The following is an 11390-nucleotide window of genomic DNA, read 5'->3' on the forward strand; positions in this document are numbered from 1 at the left end:
GCTCTGGTAGATAGAGCCCCACCTCTTGTTTACACATTTGCTTTCTCACTAAACCCACACCCAGTGGAGGCAGGCTCCAGGCTCTCTTCAACCTGTGGGCTTTGTCAGCATCCAGCATGTCATCCAAGCTTGAGAAATACTGATTGAATAAGCCAGGAGGACTCAGTCAGAATGGTGTGCTTCTCGTGATGGTCATTTCACTGGGAATCTCTAAAACACTAGTTTGCATGGCCACTAACTGGATGTAAGACTTAGACAAAGTAGTTATGTCCCTGTGAATATTTTCATAGAAAAACATAATACTGACTCTTCAAAAACACTTAATCCCACAATTATCCCTCATTATTTATTCATCTTTGTAAGAGTTACAAGAAAGGAAAAAACTGAATTTTAGACCCTCAATCTAATACTCTATCTGAGGTGTGAGATTCCCGAAGGACTTGGTGTTCTGCGTGGTGAGGGGAGCAAGTTCTCGTCCATCAAGTCCCCCATCCTACCTCTATTTTTCTGAGACTCTTACTCCTTCAAGGATCTCCCAAAAAAAATCTGCTCTCAGAAACTGCTACAATCTTTCTCCAAACACACACATGAAAAGCATCTCCCTCCTTGAAAAAATGTAAAGTTTATATGTAGTAATATATTTTTAATATTCCTGAGGTCATCAGAAGGCACAATTAGCATTAATTTTGCCTCATTTCCTAAAGGTGCACCCACAAAAAAGTCAAAGTCAGTTCTTCATTCTTGAGCATTAGCTGTAGATGCTGCCTTTACTCTTCTGCATCTGCATTAATGTGTAATTCAAAGTCAGGCAAATGGTTCTGAAGTCATATTTCTCTGTTGAGCAATGATTTGTCCCTATAGAAATGCTCATTAAACACTGAATGATCTCAGCTCAGTGAGGAATCATTTTTGTTTCTTTTGGAAGGATACCTAGAGCAACAAGTGGTGTCCTGTTTCCTGGGCTTTAACCTGGGACCACAGAGGCCTTGGGTGGGAACCGAGGACCTGTTGATGCTCTGATAGAGATGGATGTTCAGTTCACCTGCCTCATTAATATTCACCAATATTAATGCCCCACCTGTTACTGTCTCTGGGTTTGAGGCAAGAAGACAGAGAGGGCAACAAAACCTGCAGTTGAAAATACAGTGTTTTCTCCCTGAAGACTTGCCAGATCCCTTCCAGAGAGATGTTGAGAGATGTCCAGAGAACTTTCACTGAAAGCCAGCCACAGATATGTCTTTGGAAGGCTTTTGATGAAAGCAAAACAGTGATGGTTTTGTGCTTGAGGCCGAGAGATATGCCACACTCTATGAATCAGGACTTTACAACAAGGCTGTCGCTGGGTTCCTGCGGCGGCTTGTGGGCTTGGCGCCAGCTGGCGAGGGAGGAAGCCTCCTCCACGTGACACATGCAGAGGGTCTGGACCTCACAGGTGCAGACTTGCTGAACAAAAACATGTAATCCATTTTCTTCTACATCTCAAGGTTCTCTCTGTCCTGAGTTCCTGTTCTCCCATGCAGAATGAACTTTCCACTTGCTGATTCATGATAAACCATCAATGTGGTTTAAAAAAAAATCAAATTATTATTTTCTTAGTCATTTCAGGGTCCTTTGCCTTCCTACCTATCTGTTCGATTAGTTTAAGTCCCATCAAGTTCTTAGGGAATCAAGTGCAGGCGTAAGGGAGGGGGTCTGGTCCTCGGTCTTCAGCTGCAATACAGACTGTGTTCATATCCCCCCGTTCATACATGGAAGCCCAGGCCCCAGCGTGATGGTATTTGGAGGCAGGGCCTTTGGGAGGTGGTTAGGGTTTGATGAGGTCATGAAGGTGAGGCTCCCATGATGGGATTAGTGTCCTTATAAGAAGAGGAGGAGACACAAGAGTTCTTTCTCTACGCTGTGAGGACACAGTGAGGAGGCGGGAACAGAGCTCTCACCAGGAGCCAAATCCGCCAGCACCTCGATCTTAGGACTTCCAACCTCCAGAACAATGAGGAATAAATGTCTATTATTTAAGGCACCTGCTCTGTGGTATTTTGTTACAGCAGCTGTGCTAATGCAACCTGTTGTGTTGGCATGTGCATGGCTCCATCTGGTTTAGGACCGTATGTCTGCCTCCTTGCTGGGCTCTACACAGGGACTCAAGTGACCATCTGGCCTCCAGTTATGAGGCTCATCTCCACCCAAGGGCCATCACAAGGCTCTTCCAGGTCTGCTGACTTCCAGTATTACACCCCACATCCTCAGTCACCAGGGAATCCTAGGCTTTTCCTCTCTGCATCAGGACCTCCACTGGACTGATTAAATCCTTCTTAGACATGACCCCCAAAGCACAATCTCTACAAGAAAAAAAAAAAAATCGAGGGGCGGAAGATGGCGGCGTGAGTAGAGCAGCGGAAATCTCCTCCCAAAACAACATATATCTATGAAAATATAACAAAGACAACCCTTCCTAGAATAAAGACCAGAGGACACAGGACAATATCCAGACCACATCCACACCTGAGAGAACCCAGCGCCTCGCGAAGGGGGTAAGATACAAGCCCCGGCCCCGCGGGAGCCGAGCGCCCCTCCCCCCAGCTCCCGGCGGGAGAAGAGCAGGCAGAGCGGGAGGGAGACGGAGCACAGGGCTGCCGAACACCCAGCCCCAGACATCCGGGCCAGAGTGCAGGGCGCTCGATACCAGGAAAACAGGGCAGCAAGAACAGTGAGCAGGCACTGGAGGCTGGGCCACAGAGGACATAAGAAAAGCGCGCGACCATTTTTTTTTGCTTTTTTGCTGTTTTGTTTTGGCGAGCGCTTTTTGGAAGTCTTAAAGGGATAGGGACCCCAATACTAGGGAAACAGGGCAGAAAGACCGACCGGTGAGCAGAGGCCTGAGGCTGGCACCGGAGAATAAAGAAAAACGAACGACCACCTTTTTTTTTAATTAAAAACTTTTTTTTTTTTTTTTAATTAAAAAAAATTTTTTTTTCTTTTTTTTTGGTGGCCGTTGTTTTGTTTTGGCGGGTGCTTTTTGGAAGTCTTAAAGGGGCAGGGCGGGACACTTAGTCCAGAGGTAGGGAATCCAGGATCTCTGGGCACCCTAACCCCTGGGCTGCAGGGAGCAGGGAGGCCCCTTACGGAGATAAATAGCCTCCCAGCAGCTCCTGCTCCAACGCGACTCCACCATTTTGGAGTAGCTGCCCGAGATAGGCCACGCCCACAGCAACAGCAGAGATTAACTCCATAGCAGCCGGGCAGGAAGCAGAAGCCCTGTCTGCGCGCAGCTGCGCAGCACAAGCCACTAGAGGTCGCTGTTCTCCCAGGAGAGGAGGGCCACAAACCAACAAGAAAGGAAGTCCTTCCAGCCATCACTCGTCCCAGTTCTGCAGTCTATTCCTATCATCATGAAAAGGCAAAGCTACAGGCAGACAAAGATCACAGAGACAACACCAAAGAAGGAGACAGACCTAACCAGTCTCCCTGAAAAAGAATTCAAAATAAGAATCATAAACATGCTGACAGAGATGCAGAGAAATACGCAAGAGAAATGGGATGAAGTCCGGAAGGAGATCACAGATGCCAGAAAGGAGATCGCAGAAATGAAACAAACTCTGGAAGGGTTTATAAGCAGAATGGATAGAATGCAAGAGGCCATTGATGGAATTGAAATCAGACAACAGGAACGCATAGAAGCTGAAATAGAGAGAGACAAAAGGATCTCCAGGAATGAAACAATATTAAGAGAACTGTGTGACCAATCCAAAAGGAACAATATCCGTATTATAGGGGTCCCAGAAGAAGAAGAGAGAGGAAAAGAGATGGAAAGTATCTTAGAAGAAATAATTGCTGAAAACTTCCCCACACTGGGGGAGGAAGTAATCGAACAGACCACGGAAATACACAGAACCCCCAACAGAAAGGATCCAAGGAGGACAACACCAAGACACATAATAATTAAAATGGCAAAGATCAAGGACAAGGAAAGAGTGTTAAAGGCAGCTAGAGAGAAAAAGGTCACCTATAAAGGGAAACCCATCAGGCTAACGTGAGATTTCTCAACAGAAACCCTACAGGCCAGAAGAGAATGGCATGATATATTTAATACAATGAAACAGAAGGGCCTTGAACCAAGGATACTGTATCCAGCACGACTATCATTCAAATATGATGGTGGGATTAAACAATTCCCAGACAAACAAAAGCTGAGGGAATTTGCTTTCCACAAACCACCTCTACAGAACATCTTACAGGGACTGCTCTAGATGGGAACACTCCTAGAAAGAGCACAGCACAAAACACCCAACATATGAAGAATTGAGGAGGAGGAACAAGAAGGGAGAGAAGAAAAGAATCTCCAGATAGTGTATATAACAGCTCAATAAGCGAGCTAAGTTAGGCAGTAAGATACTAAAGAGGCTAACCTTGAACCTTTGGTAACCACGAATTTAAAGCCTGCAATGGCAATAAGTACATATCTTTCAATAGTCACCCTAAATGTTAATGGATTGAATGCACCAATAAAAAGACACAGAGTAACAGAATGGATAAAAAAGCAAGACCCATCTATATGCTGCTTACAAGAAACTCACCTCAAACCCAAAGACATGTACAGACTAAAAGTCAAGGGATGGAAAAACATATTTCAAGCAAACAACAGTGAGAAGAAAGCAGGGGTTGCAGTACTAATATCAGACAAAATAGACTTCAAAACAAAGAAAGTAACAAGAGATAAAGAAGGACACTACATAATGATAAAGGGCTCAGTCAAACAAGAGGATATAACCATTCTAAATATATATGCACCCAACACAGGAGCACCAGCATATGTGAAACAAATACTAACAGAACTAAAGGGGGATATAGACTGCAATGCATTCATTCTAGGAGACTTCAACACACCACTCACCCCAAAGGATAGATCCACTGGGCAGAAAATAAGTAAGGACACGGAAGCACTGAACAACACAGTAGAGCAGATGGACCTAATAGACATCTATAGAACTCTACATCCAAAAGCAGCGGGATATACATTCTTCTCAAGTGCACATGGAACATTCTCCAGAATAGACCACATACTAGGCCACAAAAAGAGCCTCAGTAAATTCCAAAAGATTGAAATCCTACCAACCAACTTTTCAGACCACAAAGGCATAAAACTAGAAATAAACTGTACAAAGAAAGCAAAGAGGCTCACAAACACATGGAGGCTTAACAACACGCTCCTAAATAATCAATGGATCAATGACCAAATCAAAATGGAGATCCAGCAATATATGGAAACAAATGACAACAACACTAAGCCCCAACTTCTGTGGGACACAGCAAAAGCAGTCTTAAGAGGAAAGTATATAGCAATCCAAGCGTATTTAAAAAAGGAAGAGCAATCCCAAATGAATGGTCTAATGTCACAATTATCGAAATTGGAAAAAGAAGAACAGATGAGGCCTAAGGTCAGCAGAAGGAGGGACATAATAAAGATCAGAGAAGAAATAAATAAAATTGAGAAGAATAAAACAATAGCAAAAATCAATGAAACCAAGAGCTGGTTCTTCGAGAAAATAAACAAAATAGATAAGCCTCTAGCCAGACTTATTAAGAAGAAAAGAGAGTCAACACAAATCAACAGTATCAGAAATGAGAAAGGAAAAATCACGACGGACCCCACGGAAATGCAAAGAAAAAAAAAATCACCCAAGTGGACTTCATCAAACTTCAACATTTTTGTGTATGAAATACCTCACTAAGAGGCACATTGTGAATGTATGAAATGCCACTGAATCATTCACTGTAAAATGGTTTTAATTTTACATTTATGTGAATTTCATGTCAATTAAAAAAAAATTACTTTAATAAACCCAAAAACGAAAACCAACTTCCTTACAGACCAGTAGCATTCAAATGGTGAGTTGACCCTTAGGGTAGCTTGGAATTATAAGTTTGCAACATGTACAAGTTTGCTGTGGTAGATAGAAAATACGGAAATAATGGAAATGTGTGTTTTCAAGAAAAGTGGTCATGGGCACTCATGCTGGTCTTTTTTTTTAATATTTTATATTTATATTTGAAATTTTCCATAATTTTTTAAAAGAAACTTTCAGTTTCACTGGATAGGAGTGATTTGGCTGCATGTAACAGAATATATTCAATGAACCATGGCCAACTTCATAATGGTATTTATTTTTCACTTAACCAGAATTCCAAACATAGATTTTGGTCACCACCAACTCAGTCTCCATCCAGTATGCACATTCTTCCTGTCAGCCTGCTTTCCATTGGCCTTTCATCCTCTTCTTTGTCACCTCAAGGTCTCAAGGAGACCACTGGAGCTGCAGATGTTATAACCTGCTTAGGACAGGAGAGCGAATCTCCACTGTCAGTCCCTTTTACCAGGAACGCACTTTCTCAGAAGCCTCCCAGCCAATTAATGTGATGGATCAAATGTCTTACGGACCACAGCACACTCCCAGCTACGAGGGGGACAGGAAGGCCCATAGATGGCAACATGGCATCAAATTATGAGTATTATTGACCAATCATGATTCATCGCCTGGAATTGAGTACACTGCCTTTTTGAATGAACCAGGTCTTGTCCAGAAGGAGAAGTGGCTGTTAGTAAGGAACCAGCTATGCTGCCTGTTGAATGAACTTGCAAAGCACCCGTGGGCCTGCAAGAACATCCAGGGGCACTCTCTCCCCAGCCAAGCTTTACTGGGGGCCTCGGTGCTTCACTCCCTCCAGCTGATCCAGCTCCCACAGATGTGTCCACACGGCCCTGCTCACGAGCCTTTGTTCGAGCTGACCCTTGCACTGACAGTGCTTCCCCACACTCCCACCATTGAGCCCTGCCCCACCTGGGAACCTCTACACATATGCTTTCCAGGTGATGTTAATCACAAACATCACTCTGGGTGCTCCTTCGTGGCTTTGTTGTTTGTGTATGCTCACCTCTCCTATGAAATTCCTGGGTTCTGCAAGGCAGAAACCATGCTCTCCACATTCTCATAGCCTTTGCCTTGTCCACTGTCACCAGCTCCATGTCTTATGCTTAATAAGTACCTGACACATTTTTGTTTGGTTGAACCCTACAGTGAGTTCTTTTCTAAAGTGAAAAATCCGATTATGATAATAGTTACAAAAACTAACATTTGGATAGCACTATGTTCCAGGCAATATTTGAAATGCTTTACAAAGATGAACTCTTCACACTAACTCTGTAAGGTGGGTATTATCATCTCCATTTTACAGGTAAGGAAGTGTAGGCACAGAAAGGTTAAGTAACTTTTCCAGGGTTATAGCTAATAAGTGGCAGAAAGTCAGGGTACAAACTCGGGCTGTCTGTCCCCAAAGACCATGCTCTGAGCCACTGTCCTATGCTGTTGCATGTGCCATAGGAAGTCTAATGACATGCCTTCCATCTAGAAAGTATTCAGTGAACATTGGTTGCTTGACTGGTTGGTTAGTTTACTGTAAATATTATACACATCTTCTGTTTTATAAGTACAGCTTCCGAATAATACAAGTTAATCAGTCTTGTGTATTCATTATGTAAATGTACGTAGGAGTCAATCAGTAGTTTTAATACATGACTATTTAAATGTGTTTTTGGAAAGGAGCACTACATAATTGGCTCTAATGATATTAACTATATGCTTGTTTAATGTCACTACAATAAAGCTATTATAGTATTATTCTAGAATGACATAGTAGGTCACATCCACCAATTGCTGGTTTAGTATTTTACTTTCAAGTTCTTCAGCCCCCGCTTTTTGTACAAGGGCCTTTGGAGCAACTCAAAATAAGTGAGCACCTTACGCCATCTAGTGGGAACACATTTTGAAAAACTATTCCAGTGAATTACTTAATTATGGGAGTTGCATAGTGATACCATCCCAAAGCCACAGATAAAATCACCATAAAAACAGAAACTTCCAATGAAACTGGAATCTTTCCCCCAATAAGTAACTGCTCTAAAGTCATTCTTCCAGACTCTCCCAGATTGTTACTCCAACCCCATGTTCATTCCTGGTCACCCGGTGGGCTCCCCTACCCCCAACTTTGTCCCTATCCCATATCTAGGGAGCCTTAGATGTCAAACCCCTTCCACATGCACAACATTAGCAAACTGCTTCCTTTTCAAAAAGGTTTCAAACCATCTTTTTAAAGATTTCATACATAATTTATAGAGTTTAAATTTCCCTTTGGGAAATGAAACTAACCTTACTAGTACTGATTTACAAGAAATCTCAACCCAGAACTTCTGTCAGTCCCTGGAGTGTAACCAGACTGGGTCTAGCAAGGATTCATTTGAATTCCTTCAGTGTAGCTTTATTATCCACATTTCTCTGGGTTTATTTCACTCTTGTGCTGAATAACATTGCTTGTGCTACTATTTCCAGGTTGACTGTCCAGGGAAAAACCAGTTAAATAAACTACTAACTAATTATTGTCTTTCTTAACTTTCCTCCGTGTGTTCTAAACATTGTATCAACAGTGCATTGTGGTGATAGACTCTCTCACCAGCCTCAATTTTCTTAGACTTTGCAGCACTGCTTTTACACGTGGGTCGCCCTTCTTGGTTGTGACTTCTTCACTCCACCTCTCATTTCATTTCCCTTTCAACTTCCACCTCATTAGAGAGGAGAGACAACAGTTCACTCCACTGGCCTGACACTGGGCAAGGAGTAGACTCGGGGTGGGAGTGAGGCCCTATCAAGGGCACTCCTTTATAAACAGCTAATGAGGACAGCCTTTCTCCTTGGCCATATTCATTCTATGTGAATGGCCCTTAAAACACCCTAAGGAGACAAGAGAAGAAACATTAAGTGAAAAAAGCACATGGTGCTTACCTAAGGATCAGGATGCCTGGGGTTGAATTTACTTTAATACCACTACTGCTAATAGCTAACACTTAACTGAGCACTTAATGTGGTCCAGGCACTGTTCTAAGTCCTCAGAGGTGAGTATTCATTGTACATAGGTGGTATTTATTATCCCCATTTCTAAGATGAGGCCATTGAGGCATGCAGAGTTTTGCCCCAAGTCCTTAAGCCAGCTAGTGGGCTAGACGGGCAGGCTAGGGTTGCAGTTGGTCGTGAGGCTGGTACCAGACTGCCCAGCTCAGAGCCCATTGCCACCATCAGCCTGACTGCTGCCCTGCCCTATACCACTTCTCTACCCATTATGGGGTTGGATGACTCTAGCCCCATGACTTAACTTCTCCTAGCCTCTCTCTCACCACCTTTTAAGTTAGGGGGTTGGGCTTGATGATCTCGACCATCCCTGTGGCTCGGATACCCAAATACACTCCTTGCCCTAGTCACACCTGTAGGCAGCCACTATCACTCCTATGAAGGCGCTTCCAGCCCGGCTCATCAATTCCAGATCTTAGTGCTATAGTGAGAGCAGTTTCCAGGCGTGGTGCCTTCTGCACTGGAAACATCCTGATAAATCCTCTAGGAGGAATGTGGAAGCTGCTTCCCTGGAACTGGCTGATAAGAGCTGGTCCGGGGGCACCCCCAGTTTTAGCATTGAGTATGAATGAAAGCTTCTGAGACAAAGAACACAGAGCAGCAAAGAAAGGAAATGACCCAACAGCAAAGCCAAGTTTCCATGGCTCAAGAACTAACAAGGAAATCAGCCTCACATTCTTATTTCATATATTTGGCTTGTGGGATCTAATTTCTAACATTTTTCTTCCAAAACTTCTTTATGTTCTGACCCCAAATTACATTAACTCACACCTGTGATTAAGGGAGAAGGAAAAAGTTGTTGCAGAATAACAGAATATCATCTTGGGAAATGAAAATAAATAATTCTTGACGAATCCAAAACAAAATGTTTTAACTTCACTATGAGGAGTCAAATATGCATGGAAAACAGACTTTCTCCATATTATGCCTCATCTGAACTAATTAACAAGCAGAATAAGGGTCAGAGAGAGTCATCTGTAAATAGTTCACCTTTGGCTTTGGACTTTTAAAAATATATTCTTTCAAAATGATAGAACTAGATCTGAATTTTTATAATGTATGATAGCTATTGTCACACTGCTAGCTAAGCTGCAATGACATACGCAGAGCCGTGAATTTCAAGTTTATAGCTATTCCTTAGAATTCTCATTGAGTCCTGAGTTATTGCTTTGTTGGAACATGTACAAACATATTTTGAAAAACAGTGAAATTTTTTTTTTCTCTAACATCTTTACATATATGAAGGAGAATATTCTCGGGGCACTTGTGCTTGTGATTTCCATCCTGTAAATCAGGAGAGTTTGAGTAACAGCAGATACTTTCTTTTTTTCTTTTTAATTAAAATATCATTAATATACAATCTTATCAAGGTTTCACATGAGCAACATTGTGGTTTCAAGATTCACCCAAATTATCAAGTCACCCCCAACACCCCATTGCAGTCACTGTGTATCAGCACAGTAAGATACTATAGAGTCATTTCTTGTCTTCTCTGTGCTATACTGCTTTCCCAGTGACCTACGTATATTGTGATAATCATAAAGCCCCTTAATCCCCTTTTCCCTCCCTCCTCACCCACCCACCCCAACCCCTGCCCTTTGGTAATCACTAGTTCCTTCTTGGAGTCTGTGAGTCTGCTGAACAGCAGAACTTTCAATCCACCACATTACAGCTGCCCAGGCCTGAGGCTGTGTGGAAGAGCCCTGGGTTCAGGACCCAGTGACCTGAACACACACCCGCCCTGATAGGGACCCATGGTGCTTCTGAACAGCAAGTGAGATCAAAAGTGGTGTGTTTCCCCCAGGACCTTGAGATCTGGAGATAGGCTATCAGCATGAAGAGAAAAGAGAGACCCAGGCTGCCCTTTGGTTTGTTCTGAGGTCATTCTGAATATCTGATTACAATCGAGATGAAATGATCAAGGGAAAGGGCCATAATGTTGGAATCACAATTATTCTTGAGAAACAGATCGCAAGGTCTCAACTGATGAGCAACACTGCAGAGAATGCAAAGCTGTGACAGCGTTTGTCCACTTGGCTGGGAGCCCACCCAGCCCACCCCAGATGAGGGGGGGGTGGGCTTGTTCTCTCCCATTATTCCAGAAAGTACCTTTTCCCAGAAGGTCTGCTGCTGTGCAGTTTCAAAGGTTGATGGGAACTAGGCAGAAAAAGTAGAGAAAATGCTCAGTTATCTGTCCTGTGATGACAGTTTCCTGGCCAGTTTTCTTCGTGGTTTAGAACAATGACGTAATGATCCAAGCACAGCAGAACCACTCACTCTGTCCAAGCAGTGTCCACTGACTGCCTCTTCATTTATGCTTTCTCACAGCGGCCTTGTGACATAGATGATATATCCCCATTGTGCAGATGAGGAAACTAATTTATGGAGAGATACAGGAAACTGCCAGAATCACAAATCTAGTAAGTGGCAGAATCT

Source organism: Manis pentadactyla, chromosome 3, assembly GCF_030020395.1.
Source record: "Manis pentadactyla isolate mManPen7 chromosome 3, mManPen7.hap1, whole genome shotgun sequence".
In the NCBI taxonomy this organism is placed as follows: domain Eukaryota; kingdom Metazoa; phylum Chordata; class Mammalia; order Pholidota; family Manidae; genus Manis; species Manis pentadactyla.